Here is a 17,139-nt window from a genome sequence, read left to right on the forward strand (position 1 = left end):
TTAAATGCTAGAAAAATAAAAGGGAAAATCAAATGCCACACAAAGAACTAACACTCTAAAAGACTGTGCATCTGTCAACCAGAGACTACCAAGTTTTAATATATGTGAATACTCAACCACACTTTGGAGTTAGCCGTTTAGGTTATTGTCTCTCAAGGTATGTCAAAATCTTTGTGAACATATAGCTATATGCCATGATTGTTAGATTTCTTACATATGTTGATTAATAACAATATAGGCACCAATGGAGAAGACCAACCCTGTTTTAGCAAGAATCCAAAGAAGAAATATTATCGATGCAAAGAGGAAGAAACACAATACATCAGAACAATCTGAACAGCGCACTCAAGGCAACCTCTTCGGCAGATATGGTTAAACTCATGCACAACACCCACAGGCATTAAATTTTTCTGTTAAGATACCCTTGAGTCCAGCTGGAAATATTCATAAGTTAGAGGTTGAAAGTCTACAACTGATTCATCTTCCATAGAGGAGAGGTAATCTTTGGTGTAGGTGTATTGGAAAGATTTAGTTGAAACTCAAATTGTATCATAGAAAGATTTTAACATATCCATTTTGCACAGTCTATATGTAGAAGCTGAATGATTTGAAAATTAATTGCATATGATAAAAATATATTGAGTAATGTGGATCACAATGTGACAGGTTCAAAAAATAAAAGAAAGATGGATGTGTATTGCAGAAACAATGCATCCGCATCAGAAGAAACAAATTTCTGCGTCCAAACACCAAATCCAAATCAAGAACAAAGATTGATTGATACTACACAGACCACAGGTACATGTATGCATTAATCCATGATAAAACTTCCTTTGAATCCCATAATGTTGATCCCATAACAGTAATTTCTATTAAAAATTAATGAAACAGGGTACAGTACACCATCAAAGAGATCCTTCAAAAGAAAAGAAAACATCCCAGTTTCACCCAACAATGACTCAATCTCTTATGGTTAGTTGTTGTGTTATTGCATCTTAAATAAAAACAAGTAAGCAAGGTCATTAATGTAGGTACATTTAGGATAAGGTTTATATGTCGGCTTTTTATTTGTCCTTAGTGGATTCTATGTTGATTAGATACTTTAAACAAAGATGGCAATTAACCATATTAAAAGTGTATAAATGCATACCTAATGCTTTAAGTCCTCTTAGGATAGAGTTTGTCAAAGGTCAACAACTTAAAACTTGAATAAAGAATGATTAAGGGTCAACTACCTCAGGCATGTTTATTTCAAGGTAATTTCTAACCAAACCTCTCTTAGTTAACATGTAATTTACCCTCTATGATATATTAACTTATGATTGATTGATTATTTAATTTGATTAACTACACTTCTAAATTGCCAAAATTTAGAAATAATTAGTATTTCAACTATGATAGAGTCACTAAGTAAATTTGTTTAATGTTGTCTTATGTAATTTTTTTAAAAATATTAGCTCAATTTTGATTTTTCAAACAATTCTTCTTTTCTACATCATTTCTTGAAAAAAATTACACGAAAACATATTGATTAGACGGAGCCATAATATTAAGATAGAAATACAATTTTGGTTACGATAATGAATTGATGCAAAAAACTTCCATCACTTGAGTGTTATTATTCAAAAATATAAATAGTATGCCTATATCTCTATCACTCTACTTTTCTTTCTTTTATTTTCCCTATAGATAACATAGAAAGAAAAAAGTTTTAAAAATATTAAATCAGACAAATGTTTTTAAAAAATTAAACAAGAATTTAACATAAAGTTACAAACCATAGTTAAAATATTAATTTGGGTCAAATTTAAGCAATTTAAATTAACAGTGTAATTAATAACAAAAAAATATTAATCAATAAAAAATTAACATGTCACAGAGAATAAAGTATCTGTTAATTAAGAGAGAATTAGTTATTTGAAAAATTTATTTTATCACGGTTTAGAAATTTAGTTTAATTAACTTAATCTTAGAGCAGTAATGATTAATATTAATCATAATAAATAAAATTTATTTCTCCAATAATAATTGAATAAATTAGAGAAGGAAATCAACTCCCTATTTATGAGGGAATTGGGTAGAAAACACCTTATTGCAATTATTTATTGTTTGGTTGTTGTGTATATAGAATTAAAGTAATTTCATATTGAACTCTCAAACATTTACAGAACAAAGCAGGGAAGCACAAAGATCAAGGATACTGAAAATTCAAGACAAGAAAAAAATCATGCATAACAGCAATGAAAAAGGTATTAATTGATAATTAGCTCTAAAGGTCACATATCAGTTGTCTTTGTAATGATGAGTTCAGATGCGTGCTTTCATCATCTGACTATTTTAAATTTGATTTACGATAAATCTCATTCACAAATGAAGCTACTGAGAAATAATGGGGACATTACTTCTAACAAGACAGCGACATCTTTTGATACAAATACATCAAACTTACCCAATAAAACAGGAGAAGTCAGTTCACATAACATGATAAATGACACTGGAACTATGGCACGTGGGGTAACACAACCAAGTTTAAGCTCTCTCCATACGGGTGAGATTTTATTATAATACGATGTTGAAAGAGGATACGGATAAACTATTTGTAGACATTTTAGCCACTGCAATCATTGACTTATGAGGTTGTTATGTTTATACTCAGGATCAGCATGCAGTCAAAATGTGCCGTTAACACCGCTAAAACATAAGGATGAAACAGGTGATTTTTTGCTTATTTGCTTATACCAATAGTGAAGTGTGCTTTATACTAAACACACACAAGCTTACTTGGTACAACCTTTCAGCTAATTCGTACCTGCACATGGGTGATGCAATGTATGCGTGTGAACATTGTCATGCACTGTTTTGGTATGAGGAAAGAACAAGGAAGCACTACAACTCCACCGACCCAAAATTTTGTTGCAGAGGCGGTCATGTCGAAATACCCCACTTACAAGGTGCTCCTAAGGAACTATATGAGTTGTTGTATGGAGTAACAAACAAAAGCAAGCACTTTCTTGAGAATATTAGAACATATAATAATATGTTCCAATTCACATCAATGGGTGCAAAGATTGACAGAACAATAAATAAAACAAGAGGCCCACCAACATTTATTCTATGTGGTGAGAATTGTCATCTGATGGGTAGTCTTCTACCTACAGAAGGCAATCCAGCTAAATTTACACAGTTGTATGTGTTTGACACACAAAATGAAGGGTCAGAGATTCATTTGTCTTTTATCTCATGCAGGGCACCTTTTCTTTATACTAAGTAGTAAGCATAGTTTTTCCCCGAGTAATGCATGACCCATTCAATCTACGGATATCTATCTAATGCGACATGTTGCGATTCGTCTTTTTTGAAGAAATGGGCACAAAGCCGGACATTTAGTAATGGGATAGATATAGAACTAGAATTAGCTGCCAAAAGGACCCCATTTGTGGTTTAAGGCTAAGTTCATTCTTTGATATATCTCACTTGAGATGTAAGTTTACTAGTCTTCTAGTTGAGTTTCCCCTACCCCTGCATCTATCTCATTCGCTGAGATAGGTTTCATTCGAAGAGAGCGCGACCCGTTTTAGCTTCTTCTAATAAAGAAGTGAATACAGTTGTCTTGGAGAATGCTCTTTAAAATATAATATACATATCACCTTCTATTTAAAAGGAAATTCTACATGTTTTTGCTAGAATGGTACAAAATGAAATCCAAAATGATATTGGTGTTGAAAATTTTTGTTTGATTGTTGATAAAATTAAAGATGAATCTAAAAAAAAACAAATGACGCTTGTCGTAAGATTTGTTGATAAGCATAGATTTGTTAAAAAAATGCTAATAGAAGTTGTTCATGTCAAAAATACTACTTATGTTACTCTTAAACAAGAGATTTGTTTTGTATTATCTCGTCACAACCACAATATTGAAAATGTTCGAGGTCAAGGGAATGATGAAGTTAGTAATATGCATGGAGAGTGGAAGGGTGATGAGCGGATAATTTATACGCTTTTTGACATTGTTTTTAGTAGAATCTAGTTACTTTTAGGGATGTTTTCATTAGTTTTTATGTTAAATTCACATTTCTGGACTTTACTATGAGTTTGTGTGTTTTTCTGTGATTTCAGGTATTTTCTGGCTGAAATTGAGGGACTTGAGCAAAAATCAGATTCAGAGGTTGAAGAAGGACTGCTGATGCTGTTGGATTCTGACCTCCCTGCACTCAAAGTGGATTTTCTGGAGCTAAAGAACTCGAAATGGCGCGCTTCCAATTGCGTTGGAAAGTAGACATACAGGGCTTTCCAGAAATGTATAATAGTCCATACTTTGCCCAATTTTAGATGACGCAAACTGGCGTTTAACGCCAGCTCTCTACCCAATTCTGGCGTCCAGCGCCAGAAACAAGCTGCAAAGTGGAGTTCAACGCCCAAACTGGCACCAAAACTGGCGTTCAACTCCAGGAATGACCTCTACACGTGTAACACTCAATCTCAGCCCAAGCACACACCAAGTGGGCCCCGGAAGTGGATTTACGCATCAATTACTTACCTCTGTAAACCCTAGTAGCTAGTTTATTATAAATAGAACTTTTTATCATTGTATTCAGAGTCTTGGTTACTCCGGTTCCCCTCTGGGGCCGAGACCAATGAACTCCATTATCACTTATGTATTTTCAATGGTAGAGTCTCTACACTCCATAGATTAAGGTGTGGAGCTCTGTTGTTCCTCAAAGATTAATGCAAAGTACTACTGTTTTCTATTCAATTCATCTTATTTCGCTTCTAAGATATTCATTTGCACTTCAACCTGAATGTGATGAACGTGACAATCATCATCATTCCCTATGGACGCGTGCCACATTAGAATTGAATGAATATCTCTTAGATCTCTTAATCGGAATCTTCGTGGTGTAAGCTAGAATGATGGCGGCATTCAAGAGAATCCGGAAAGTCTAAACCTTGTCTGTGGTATTCCGAGTAGGATTCAATGATTGAATGACTGTGACGAGCTTCAAACTCGCGATTGCTGGGCGTAGTGACAGACGCAGAAGGATAGTAAATCCTATTCCAGCAGGATAGAGAACTGACAGATGAATAGCCGTGCCGTGACAGGGTGCGTTGACCATTTTCACTGAGAGGATAAGATGAAACCATTGACAAGGGTGATGCCTCCAGACGATTAGCCGTGCCGTGACAGGGCATTTGGATCATTTTCCCGAGAGAAGACCGAAAGTAGCCATTGACAATGGTGATGTATCACATAAAGCCAGCCATAGAAAGGAGTAAGACTGATTGGATGAAGGCAGCAGGAAAGCAAAGGTTCAGAGGAACGAAAGCATCTCTATTCGCTTATCTGAAATTCTCACCAATGATTTACATAAGTATTTCTATCCCTATTTTATTAATTATTTTCGAAAACCCCATTACTATTTTATATCTGCCTGACTGAGATTTACAAGGTGACCATAGCTTGCTTCATACTAACAATCTCCGTGGGATTCGACCCTTACTCACGTAAGGTATTACTTGGACGACCCAGTGCACTTGCTGGTTAGTTGTGCGAAGTTGTGAACCATGGTATTGGCATCATGTGTTTGGCGCCATTACCAGGGAAAGAAAGAGCGATGAATTTTACAGAATCAAAGTGTAATCACAATTTCTGCGCACCAAGTTTTTGGCGTCGTTGCCGGGGATTGTTCGAGTTTGGACAACTGACAGTTCATCTTGTTGCTCAGGTTAGGTAATTTTCTTTTTATTTTGTTTTCAAAAATTTTTCAAAAATCTTTCAAAAATTTCTCATCTGTTTTCGAAAAAAAATATAAAAATCTTTTCAAAAATATATTTTTCTTCGGAATTTTTAAGAATGAATTCTAGTGTTTCATGATGATTTGTTGAATCCTGGCTGGCTGTAAGCCATGTCTAATCTTTTGGACTGGGGTTTCAGCTTACCATCACAAAAGAAGAGATTCTCACACACTTAGTTGCTCTATACATGAAAAGTATCCATATCTGCTGAAGCTTGGTTGGCCATTGGCCATGTCTAGTGTTTTGGACTGGAGCTTTCATTGAAAGCTTGGCTGGCTAGTGAGCCATGTCTAATTCCTGGACTGAAGCTTTAGACTAACATGGCAAGATTCCTGGAATTCATATTAAAAATTTTGGAATCCTTATTTCTCTTTTTCACATTAATTTTCGAAAATTAAAAGAAAATACAAAAAAATTAGAAAATCATAAAAATCAAAAATATTTTTCTGTTTCTTGTTTGAGTCATGTGTCAAGTTATAAGTGTGGTGTCAATTGCATATGCATCTTGCATTTTTTCGAAAATTCATGCATTCATAGTGTTCTTCATGATCTTCAAGTTGTTCTTGGTAAGTCTTCTTGTTTGATCTTGATGTTTTCTTGTTTTGTGTTGTATGGTGTTTTTCATATGCATTTTTCGTTTGTTAGAGTCTACACATGAAAGATTTCTAAGTTTGGTGTCTTACATATTTTCTTTGCATATAAAAATTTTTCAAAAATGTGTTCTTGATGTTCGTCATGACCTTCAAAGTGTTCTTGGTGTTCATCTTGACATTCATAGCATTCTTGCATGCATTCATTGTTTTGATCCAAAATTTTCATGCATTGCATCATTTTCATGTTTTTCATAAAAATTCAAAAAATCAAAAAATATATCTTTCCCTTTTTCTCCTCATCAAATTCGAAAATTTGAATTGACTTTTTCAAAATTTTTTAAAATCAAGTTGTTTCTTATGAGTCAAATCAAATTTTCAATTTGAAAATCTTATGTTTCTCAAAATCTTTTTCAAAAATCAAATCTTTTTCATTTTTCTTAGTTATTTTCAAAAATTTTAAAAATATTTTTCAAAAATCTTTTTCTTATCTTTATCACATAATTTTCGAAAATAACAATAACAATTAATTTTTTGATTCAAAAATTTCAAGTTTGTTACTTACTTGTTAAGAAAGATTCAAACTTTGAGTTCTAGAATCATATTTTGTGATTTCTTGTGAATCAAGTCATTAATTGTGATTTTAAAAATCAAATCTTTTTCAAAACTAATTTCAATCATATCTTTTCAAAAATATCTTTTTATCTTATCTTTTTCAAAATCATATCTTTTTCAAAAATTTGATTTTAAAAATATCTTTTCTAACTTCTTATCTTCTTATCTTTTCAAAATTGATTTTCAAATTTGTTTCAACTAACTAACTAACTTTTTGTTTGTTTCTTATCTTTTTCAAAACCACCTAACTAACTCTCTCTGTCCAATTTTCGAAAAGATCTCCCTCTTTTTTTCAAAAATTTCTTTTTTTTACTAATTATTTTATTTTTTTATTTTTAATTTTCGAAAATTACTAACCTTTTTCAAAAACTATTTTTGAAAATCACTAACTCTTTTTCAAAAAAATTAATTTTCGAAAATTCTCCTTCTCTCTCATCTCCTTCTATTTTATTTATTCATCTACTAACACTTCTTTTCATCTCACATCTCTGCTCCTATCATCACCTTTGTGTTTGGATTATCCATTCTTTTCTTCCACTCACCTAAGGGGATCTCTATACTGTGGTATAAAGGATCCCTATTATTATTATTATTATTATTATTATTATTTTTCTGTGCCCTCTTCTTTGTCATATGAGCAGGAGCAAGGACAAGAATATTCTGGTTGAAGCAGATCCTGAACCTGAAAGGACTCTGAAGAGAAAACTGAGAGAAGCTGAATTACAACAAACCAGCAAGCACCTGTCAGAAATTTTAGAATAGGAAGAGGAGATGGCAGTCGAAAATAATAATAATGCAAGGAGAATGCTTGGTGGCTTTACTGCACCTAATTCCAATTTACATGGAAGAAGCATCTCCATTCCTACCATTGGAGCAAACAATTTTGAGCTGAAACCTCAGCTAGTTTCTCTGATGCAGCAGAACTGCAAGTTTCATGGACTTCCATCTGAAGATCCTTTTCAGTTCTTAACTGAATTCTTGCAGATCTGTGATACTGTTAAGACTAATAGAGTAGATTCTGAAGTCTACAGGCTCATGCTTTTCCCATTTGCTATAAGAGACAGAGCTAGAATCTGGTTGGACTCTCAACCCAGAGACAGCCTGAACTCTTGGGATAAGCTGGTCACGACTTTCTTAGCCAAGTTCTTTCCTCCTCAAAAGCTGAGCAAGCTTAGAGTGGATGTTCAAACCTTCAAACAAAAAGATGGTGAATCCCTCTATGAAGCTTGGGAAAGATACAAACAGTTGACCAAAAAGTGTCCTTCTGACATGCTTTCAGAATGGACCATCCTGGATATATTCTATGATGGTTTATCTGAGTTATCAAAGATGTCATTGGATACTTTTGCAGGTGGATCCATTCACCTAAAGAAAACGCCTGCAGAAGCTCAAGAACTCATTGACATAATTGCTAATAACCAGTTCATGTACACTTCTGAGAGGAATCCTGTGAGTAATGGGACGCCTATGAAGAAGGGAGTTCTTGAAGTTGATACTCTGAATGCCATATTGGCTCAGAACAAAATATTGACTCAGCAAGTCAATATGATTCTCAGAGTCTGAATGGAATGCAAGCTGCATCCAACAGTACTCAAGAGGCTTCTTATGCAGAAGAAGCTTATGATCCTGAAAACCCTGCAATAGCAGAAGTGAATTACTTAGGTGAACCTTATGGAAACACCTATAACTCATCATGGAGAAATCATCCAAATTTCTCATGGAAGGATCAAAGGCCTCAACAAGGCTTTAATAATGGTGGAAGAAACAGGTTTAGCAATAGCAAGCCTTTTCCATCATCCACTCAGCAACAGACAGAGAATTCTGAGCAGAATCCATCTAGCTTAGCAAACTTAGTCTCTGATCTATCCAAGGCCACTGTAAGTTTCATGAATGAAACAAGGTCTTCCATTAGAAATTTGGAAGCACAAGTGGGCCAGCTGAGTAAAAGGATCACTGAAATCCCTCCTAGTACTCTCCCAAGCAATACAGAAGAGAATCCAAAAGGAGAGTGCAAGGCCATTGACATAAGCACCATGGCCGAACCTGTAAGGGAAGGAGAGGACATGAATCCCAAGGGGGAAGACCTCCTGGGACGTCCAGTGATCAATAAGGAGTTTCCCTCTGAGGAACCAAAGGAATCTGAGACTCATCTAGAGACCATAGAGATTCCATTGAACCTCCTTATGCCATTCATGAGCTCTGATGAGTATTCCTCTTCTGAAGAAAATGAGGATGTTACTGAAGAGCAAACTGCCAAGTTTCTTGGTGCAATCATGAAGCTGAATGCCAAATTATTTGGTATTGAGGCTTGGGAAGATGAACCTCCCTTGTTCACCAATGAACTAAGTGATCTGGATCAACTGACATTGCCTCAGAAGAGACAGGATCCTGGAAAGTTCATAATACCTTGTACCATAGGCACCATGATCTTTAAGGCTCTGTGTGACCTTGGTTCAGGGATAAACCTCATGCCCCTCTCTGTAATAGAGAAACTGGGAATCTATGGGGTGCAAGCTGCTAGAATCTCATTAGAGATGTCAGATAATTCAAGAAAACAGGCTTATGGATAAGTAGAGGACGTATTAGTAAAGGTTGAAGGCCTTTACATCCCTGCTGATTTCATAGTCCTGGATACTGGAAAGAAAGAGGATGAATCCATCATCCTAGGAAGACCTTTCCTAGCCACAGCAAGAGCTGTGATTGATGTGGACAGAGGAGAATTGATCCTTCAATTAAATAAGGACAACCTTGTGTTTACTACTCAAGGATCTCTCTCTGCATCCATGGAGAGGAAGCAGAAAAAGCTTCTCTCAAAGCAGAGTCAACCAAAGCCCCCACAGTCAGACTCTAAGTTTGGTGTTGGGAGGCCACAACCAAACTCTAAGTTTGGTGTTGAACTCCCATATCCAAACTCTAAGTTTGGTGTTGGGGGAGTCTCAATAATGCTCTGAACATCTGTGAGGCTCCATGAGAGCCCACTGTCAAGCTATTGACATTAAAGAAGCGCTTGTTGGGAGGCAGCCCAATTTTTATTTATCTAACTATATTTTTCTTAGTTATATGTCTTTATAGGTTCATGATCATGTGGAGTCACAAAATAAATATAAAAATTGAAAACGGAATAAAAAACAACAGAAGAAAAATCACACCCTGGAGGAAGCATCTGTCTGGCGTTCAACGCCAGAACAGAGCATGGTTCTGGCGCTGAACGCCCAAAATGGGCAGTGTCTGGGCGCTGAACGCCCAAAATGGGCATCATCTGGGCGCTGAACGCCAGAATGGCACCGTGGAGAAAAGCTGGCACTGAACTCCCAGAACAAGCATGGTTCTGGCGTTCAACGCCAGAAATGGCCAGTAAATGGGCGTTGAACGCCCAAAATGGGCACCAACCTGGCGCTGAACGCCCAGAGTTGCGTGCAAAAGCATTTTGCATGCCTAATTTGGTTAAAGGGTGTAAATCCTTGAACACCTCAGGATCTGTGGACCCCACAGGATCCCCACCTACCTCCACTCACTTCTTCTCATCCCTCACCACTCTCTTTCACACAATCCCATAAACACTCTTCCCCAAAAACCCTTCACCAATCACCTCAATCTCTCTTCCCCATCACCTCTTCACCACTCACATCCATCCACTCTTCCCCACAAACCTACTGATGAGCGGATAATTTATACGCTTTTTGACATTGTTTTTAGTATGTTTTTAGTAGGATCTAGTTACTTTTAGGGATGTTTTCATTAGTTTTTATGTTAAATTCACATTTCTCGACTTTACTATAAGTTTGTGTGTTTTTCTGTGATTTCAGGTATTTTCTGGCTGAAATTGAGGGACTTGAGCAAAAATCAGATTCAGAGGTTGAAGAAGGACTGCTGATGCTGTTGGATTCTGACCTCCCTGCACTCAAAGTGGATTTTCTGGAGCTACAGAACTCGAAATGACGTGCTTCCAATTGCGTTGGAAAGTAGACATCCAGGGCTTTCCATCAATATATAATAGTCCATACTGTGCGCGAGTTTAGACGATGCAAACTGGCGTTCAACGCCAGCTCTCTGCCCAATTCTGGCGTCCAGCGCCAGAAACAAGTTGCAAAGTGGAGTTCAACGCCCAAACTGGCACCAAAACTGGCGTTCAACTCCAGGAATGACCTCTACACGTGTAACACTCAAGCTCAGCCCAAGCACACACCAAGTGGGCCCCGGAAGTGGATTTATGCATCAATTACTTACTTTTGTAAACCCTAGTGACTAGTTTATTATAAATAGAACTTTTTATCATTGTATTCAGAGTCTTGGTTACTCCGGTTCCCCTCTGGGGCCGAGACCAATGAACTCCATTATCACTTATGTATTTTCAACGGTAGAGTTTCTACACTCCATAGATTAAGGTGTGGAGCTCTGCTGTTCCTCAAAGATTAATGCAAAGTACTACTGTTTTCTATTCAATTCATCTTATTTCGCTTCTAAGATATTCATTCGCACTTCAACCTGAATGTGATGAACGTGACAATCATCATCATTCCCTATGGACGCGTGCCTGACAACCACTTTCGTTCTACATTAAATTGAATGAGTATCTCTTAGATCTCTTAATCGGAATCTTCGTGGTGTAAGCTAGAATGATGGAGGCATTCAAGAGAATCCGGAAGGTCTAAACCTTGTCTGTGGTATTCCGAGTAGGATTCAATGATTGAATGACTGTGACGAGCTTCAAACTCGTGATTGCTGGGCGTAGTGACAGACGCAAAAGGATAGTAAATTCTATTCCAGTATGATCGAGAACCGACAGATTAATAGCCGTGCCGTGACAGGGTGCGTTGACCATTTTCACTGAGAGGATATGATGTAACCATTGACAAGGGTGATGCCTCCAGACGATTAGCCGTGCCGTGACAGGGCATTTGGATCATTTTCCCGAGAGAAGACCGAAAGTAGCCATTGACAATGGTGATGCATTACATAAAGCCAGCCATGGAAAGGAGTAAGACTGATTGGATGAAGGCAGCAGGAAAGCAAGGGTTCAGAGAAACGAAAGCATCTCTATTCGCTTATCTGAAATTCTCACCAATGATTTACATAAGTATTTCTATCCCTATATTATTAATTATATTTGAAAACCCTATTACTATTTTATATCCGCCTGACTGAGATTTACAAGGTGACCATAGCTTGCTTCATACCAACAATCTCCGTGGGATTCGACCCTTACTCACGTAAGGTATTACTTGGACGACCCAGTGCACTTGCTGGTTAGTTGTGCGAAGTTGTGAACCATGGTATTGGCATCATGTGTTTGGCGCCATTACCAGGGAAAGAAAGAGTGATGAATTTTACATAATCAAAGTGTAATCACAATTTCTGCGCACCAAGTTTTTGGCACCGTTGCCGGGGATTGTTCGAGTTTGGACAACTGACGGTTCATCTTGTTGCTCAGATTAGGTAATTTTCTTTTTATTTTATTTTCAAAAATTTTTCTTTGTTTTCGTTTTTCTTCAAATAAATTTTCGAAAAAAATTTTAAAAATAAATGTTTTCAAAAATATATTTTTCTTCAGAATTTTTAAGAATGAATTCTAGTGTTTCATGAAACATGTTGAATCCTATCTGGCTGTAAAGCCATACCCAAACTGCTTTGGGATTGGTCTTCAACTAATCACTTCAATGCATGTAATGGCATACTAATGCTTGGTTGGCTATTAAGCCATGCTTGACCCTTTGATTGGAGCTTTAGACTAAAGAGCATAAGATTCCTGGAATTCATATTAAAAATTTTGGAATCCTTATTTTTGTTTTTTCAAATAATTTTCGAAAAAAATACAAAAAAATTTAGAAAATCATAAAAACCAAAAATATTTTTTGTGTTCTTGTTTGAGTCTTGAGTCATGTTATAAGTTTGGTGTCAATTGCATGTGCATCTTGCATTTTTCGAAATTCTCATGCATTCATAGTGTTCTTCATGATCTTCAAGTTGTTCTTGGGAAGTCTTGTTTGATCTTTACATTTGCATGTTTTGTGTCTTTTCTTGTTTTTCATATGCATTCTGGAATTCTTAGTGTCTAAGCATTAAAGAATTCTAAGTTTGGTGTCTTGCATGTTTTCTTTGCATTAAAAATTTTTCAAAAATATGTTCTTGATGTTCATCATGATCTTCATAGTGTTCTTGGTGTTCATCTTGACATTCATAGCATTCTTGCATGCATTCATTGTTTTGATCCATAACTTTCATGCATTGCATCATTTTTCTTGTTTTTCTCTCTCATCATAAAAATTCAAAAATCAAAAAAATATCTTTCCCTTTTTCTTCTCATAAATTTTGAAAATTAGATTTGACTTTTTCAAAAATTTTTAAAATCTAGTTGTTTTTATGAGTCAAATCAAATTTTCAATTTAAAATCTTATCTTCTTCAAAATCTTTTTCAAAAATCAAATCTTTTTCATTTTTCTTAGTTATTTTCGAAAATTTCAAAAATCTTTTTCAAAAATATTTTCCTTATCTTTATCACATGATTTTCGAAAATAACATCACCAATTAATGTTTTGATTCAAAAAATTTCAAGTTTGTTACTTGCTTGTTAAGAAAGATTCAAACTTTAAGTTATAGAATCATATCTTGTGATTTCTTATGAATCAAGTCATTAATTGTGATTTTAAAAATAAAATATTTTTCAAAACTAATTTCAAATCATATCTTTTCAAAAATATCTTCTTATCTTACCTTTTTCAAAAATTTGATTTAAAATATCCTTTCTAACTTCTTATCTTCTTATCTTTTCAAAATTTGTTTTAACTAACTAACTAACTTTTTGTTTGTTTCTTATCTTTTTCAAAATCACCTAACTAACTCTCTCTCTCTCTCATTTTCGAAAATATCTTCCCTCTTTTTCAAAATTTCTTTTTAATGAACTAATTATTTTAATCTTTGATTTTAAAAAAAAAATTCGAAAATTACTAACATTTTTCAAAAACCATTTTCGAAAATCACTAACTCTTTTTAAAATATGATTTTCGAAAATTCTCCCTCTCCCATCTTATTCTATTATTTATTTATCTACTAACATCTCTTCCTCACATCACCAAAAATCCGAACCCTCTCTCTCTCTGAGTTCAGATTTTCTTCTTCTTTTCTTCTACTAACACAAGGACCTCTATACTGTGGTATAAAGGATCCCTATTATTATTATTATTATTATTATTATTATTATTATTATTATTATTATTATTATTATTATTATTATTATTATTTCTGTGCCCTCTTCTTTGTCATATGAGCAGGAGCAAGGACAAGAATATTCTTGTTGAAGCAGATCCAAAACCTGAAAGGACTCTGAAAAGGAAACAAAAGAGAAGCTAAATTACAACAATCCAGAGATAACCTTTCAGAAATTTTTGAACAGGAAGAGGAGATGGCAGCCGAAAATAATAATAATAATGCAAGGAGGATGCTTGGTGACTTTACTGCACCTAATTCCAATTTACATGGAAGAAGCATCTCCATTCCTGCCATTGGAGCAAACAACTTTGAGCTGAAACCTCAGCTAGTTTCTCTGATGCAGCAGAACTGCAAGTTTCATGGACTTCCATCTGAAGATCCTTTTCAGTTCTTAACTGAATTCTTGCAGATATGTGATACTGTTAAGACTAATGGAGTAGATCCTGAAGTCTACAGGCTCATGCTTTTCCCTTTTGCTGTAAGAGACAGAGCTAGAATATGGTTGGACTCTCAACCCAGAGATAGCCTGAACTCTTGGGATAAGCTGGTCACGGCTTTCTTAGCCAAGTTCTTTCCTCCTCAAAAGCTGAGCAAGCTTAGAGCTGATGTTCAAACCTTCAGACAGAAAGAAGGTGAATCCCTCTATGAAGCTTGGAAAAGATACAAGCAGCTGACCAAAAAGTGTCCTTCTGATATGCTTTCAGAATGGACCATCCTGGATATATTCTATGATGGTTTATCTGAGCTATCAAAGATGTCATTGGATACTTCTACAGGTGGATCCATTCACCTAAAGAAAACGCCTGCAGAAGCTCAAGAACTCATTGACATGGTTGCTAATAACTAGTTTATGTACACTTCTGAGAGGAATCCTGTGAGTAATGAAACGCCCCTGAATGCCATATTGGCTCAGAATAAAATATTGACTCAGCAAGTCAATATGATTTCCCAGAGTCTGAATGGAATACAAGCTGCATCCAACAGTACTCAAGAGGCATCTTCTGAAGAAGAAGCTTATGATCCTGAGAACCCTGCAATAGCAGAGGTGAATTACTTAGGTGAACCTTATGGAAACACCTATAACTCATCATGGAGAAATCATCCAAATTTCTCATGGAAGGATCAAAAGCCTCAACAAGGCTTTAATAATGGTGGATGAAACAGGTTTAGCAATAGCAAGCCTTTTCCATCATCCACTCAGCAACAGACAGAGAATTCTGAGCAGAATCTATCTAGCTTAGCAAATTTAGTCTCTGATCTATCTAAGGCCACTGTGAGTTTCATGAATGAAACAAGGTCTTCCATTAGAAATTTGGAAGCACAAGTGGGCCAGCTGAGTAAAAGGATCACTGAAATCCCTCCTAGTACTCTCCCAAGCAATACAGAAGAGAATCCAAAAGGAGAGTGCAAGGCCATTGACATAAGCACCATGGACGAACCTGTAAGGGAAGGAGAGGACGTGAATCCCAAGGAGGAAGACCTCCTGGGACGTCCAGTGATCAATAAGGAGTTTCCCTCTGAGGAACCAAAGGAATCTGAGGCTCATCTAGAGACCATAGAGATTCCATTGAACCTCCTTATGTCCTTTATGAGCTCTGATGAGTATTCCTCTTCTGAAGAGAATGAGGATATTACTGAAGAGCAAACTGCCAAGTTTCTTGGTGCAATCATGAAGCTGAATGCCAAATTATTTGGTATTGAAACTTGGGAAGATGAACCTCCCTTGTTCACCAATGAACTAAGTGATCTGGATCAACTGACATTACCTCAGAAGAGACAGGATCCTGGAAAGTTCATAATACCTTGTACCATAGGCACCATGATCTTTAAGGCTCTGTGTGACCTTGGTTCAGGAATAAACCTCATGCCCCTCTCTGTAATAGAGAAACTGGGAATCTATGGGGTGTAAGCTGCTAGAATCTTATTAGAGATGGCAGATAATTCAAGAAAACAGGCTTATGGACAAGTAGAGGACGTATTAGTAAAGGTTGAAGGCCTTTACATCCCTGCTGATTTCATAGTCCTGGATACTGGAAAGGAAGAGGATGAATCCATCATCCTAGGAAGACCTTTCCTAGCCACAGCAAGAGCTGTGATTGATGTGGACAGAGGAGAATTGATCCTTCAATTAAATAAGGACAACCTTGTGTTTACAACTCAAGGATCTCTCTCTGCATCCATGGAGAGGAAGCAGAAAAAGCTTCTCTCAAAGCAGAGTCAACCAAAGCCCCCACAGTCAGACTCTAAGTTTGGTGTTTGGAGGCCACAACCAAACTCTAAGTTTGGTGTTGAACTCCCATATCCAAACTCTAAGTTTGGTGTTGGGGGAGTCTCAACAATGCTCTGAACATCTGTGAGGCTCCATGAGAGCCCACTATCAAGCTATTGACATTAAAGAAGCACTTGTTGGGAGGCAACCCAATTTCTATTTATCTAACTATATTTTTCTTAGTTATATGTCTTTATAGGTTCATGATCATGAGGAGTCACAAAATAAATATAAAAACTGAAAACGGAATCAAAAACAGCAGAAGAAAAATCACACCCTGGAGGAAGCATCTGCCTGGCGTTCAACGCCAGAACAGAGCATGGTTCTGGCGCTGAACGCCCAAAATGGGCATCATCTGGGCGCTGAACGCCAGAATTGCACCCTGGAGAGGAGCTGGCGCTGAACGCCCTGAACAAGCATGGTTCTGGCGTTCAACGCCAGAAATGGGCAACAAATGGGCGTTGAACGCCCAAAATGGGCACCAACCTGGCGCTGAACGCCCAGAGTTGTGTGCAAGGGCATTTTGCATGCCTAATTTGGTGCAAGAGTGTAAATCCTTGAACACCTCAGGATCTGTGGACCCCACAGGATCCCTACCTACCTCACCCTCTCTCTCTCTATTCATGATCATCCCTTCTGTTTTCCATTTACCACTCACACCCATAC

The 17,139-nt window shown here is 36.4% G+C and overlaps 2 non-coding genes across 2 annotated transcripts; both read right to left on the reverse strand.

Moving 5' to 3' along the window:
- Positions 1–8,165: 8,165 nt before the first annotated feature.
- On the reverse strand, positions 8,166–8,273 carry LOC148575026 (small nucleolar RNA R71). Its single transcript, XR_015905517.1, has one exon. It is a non-coding gene; the product is annotated as a small nucleolar RNA R71 (small nucleolar RNA).
- Positions 8,274–14,796: 6,523 nt separating this feature from the next.
- Positions 14,797–14,904, reverse strand: LOC148575027 (small nucleolar RNA R71). The gene has a single exon (XR_015905877.1). It is a non-coding gene; the product is annotated as a small nucleolar RNA R71 (small nucleolar RNA).
- Positions 14,905–17,139: the final 2,235 nt, after the last annotated feature.

The sequence above is a fragment of the Arachis ipaensis genome, chromosome B2 (assembly GCF_059453495.1).
Source record: "Arachis ipaensis isolate K30076 ecotype BB chromosome B2, ASM5945349v1, whole genome shotgun sequence".
NCBI lineage: Eukaryota > Viridiplantae > Streptophyta > Magnoliopsida > Fabales > Fabaceae > Arachis > Arachis ipaensis.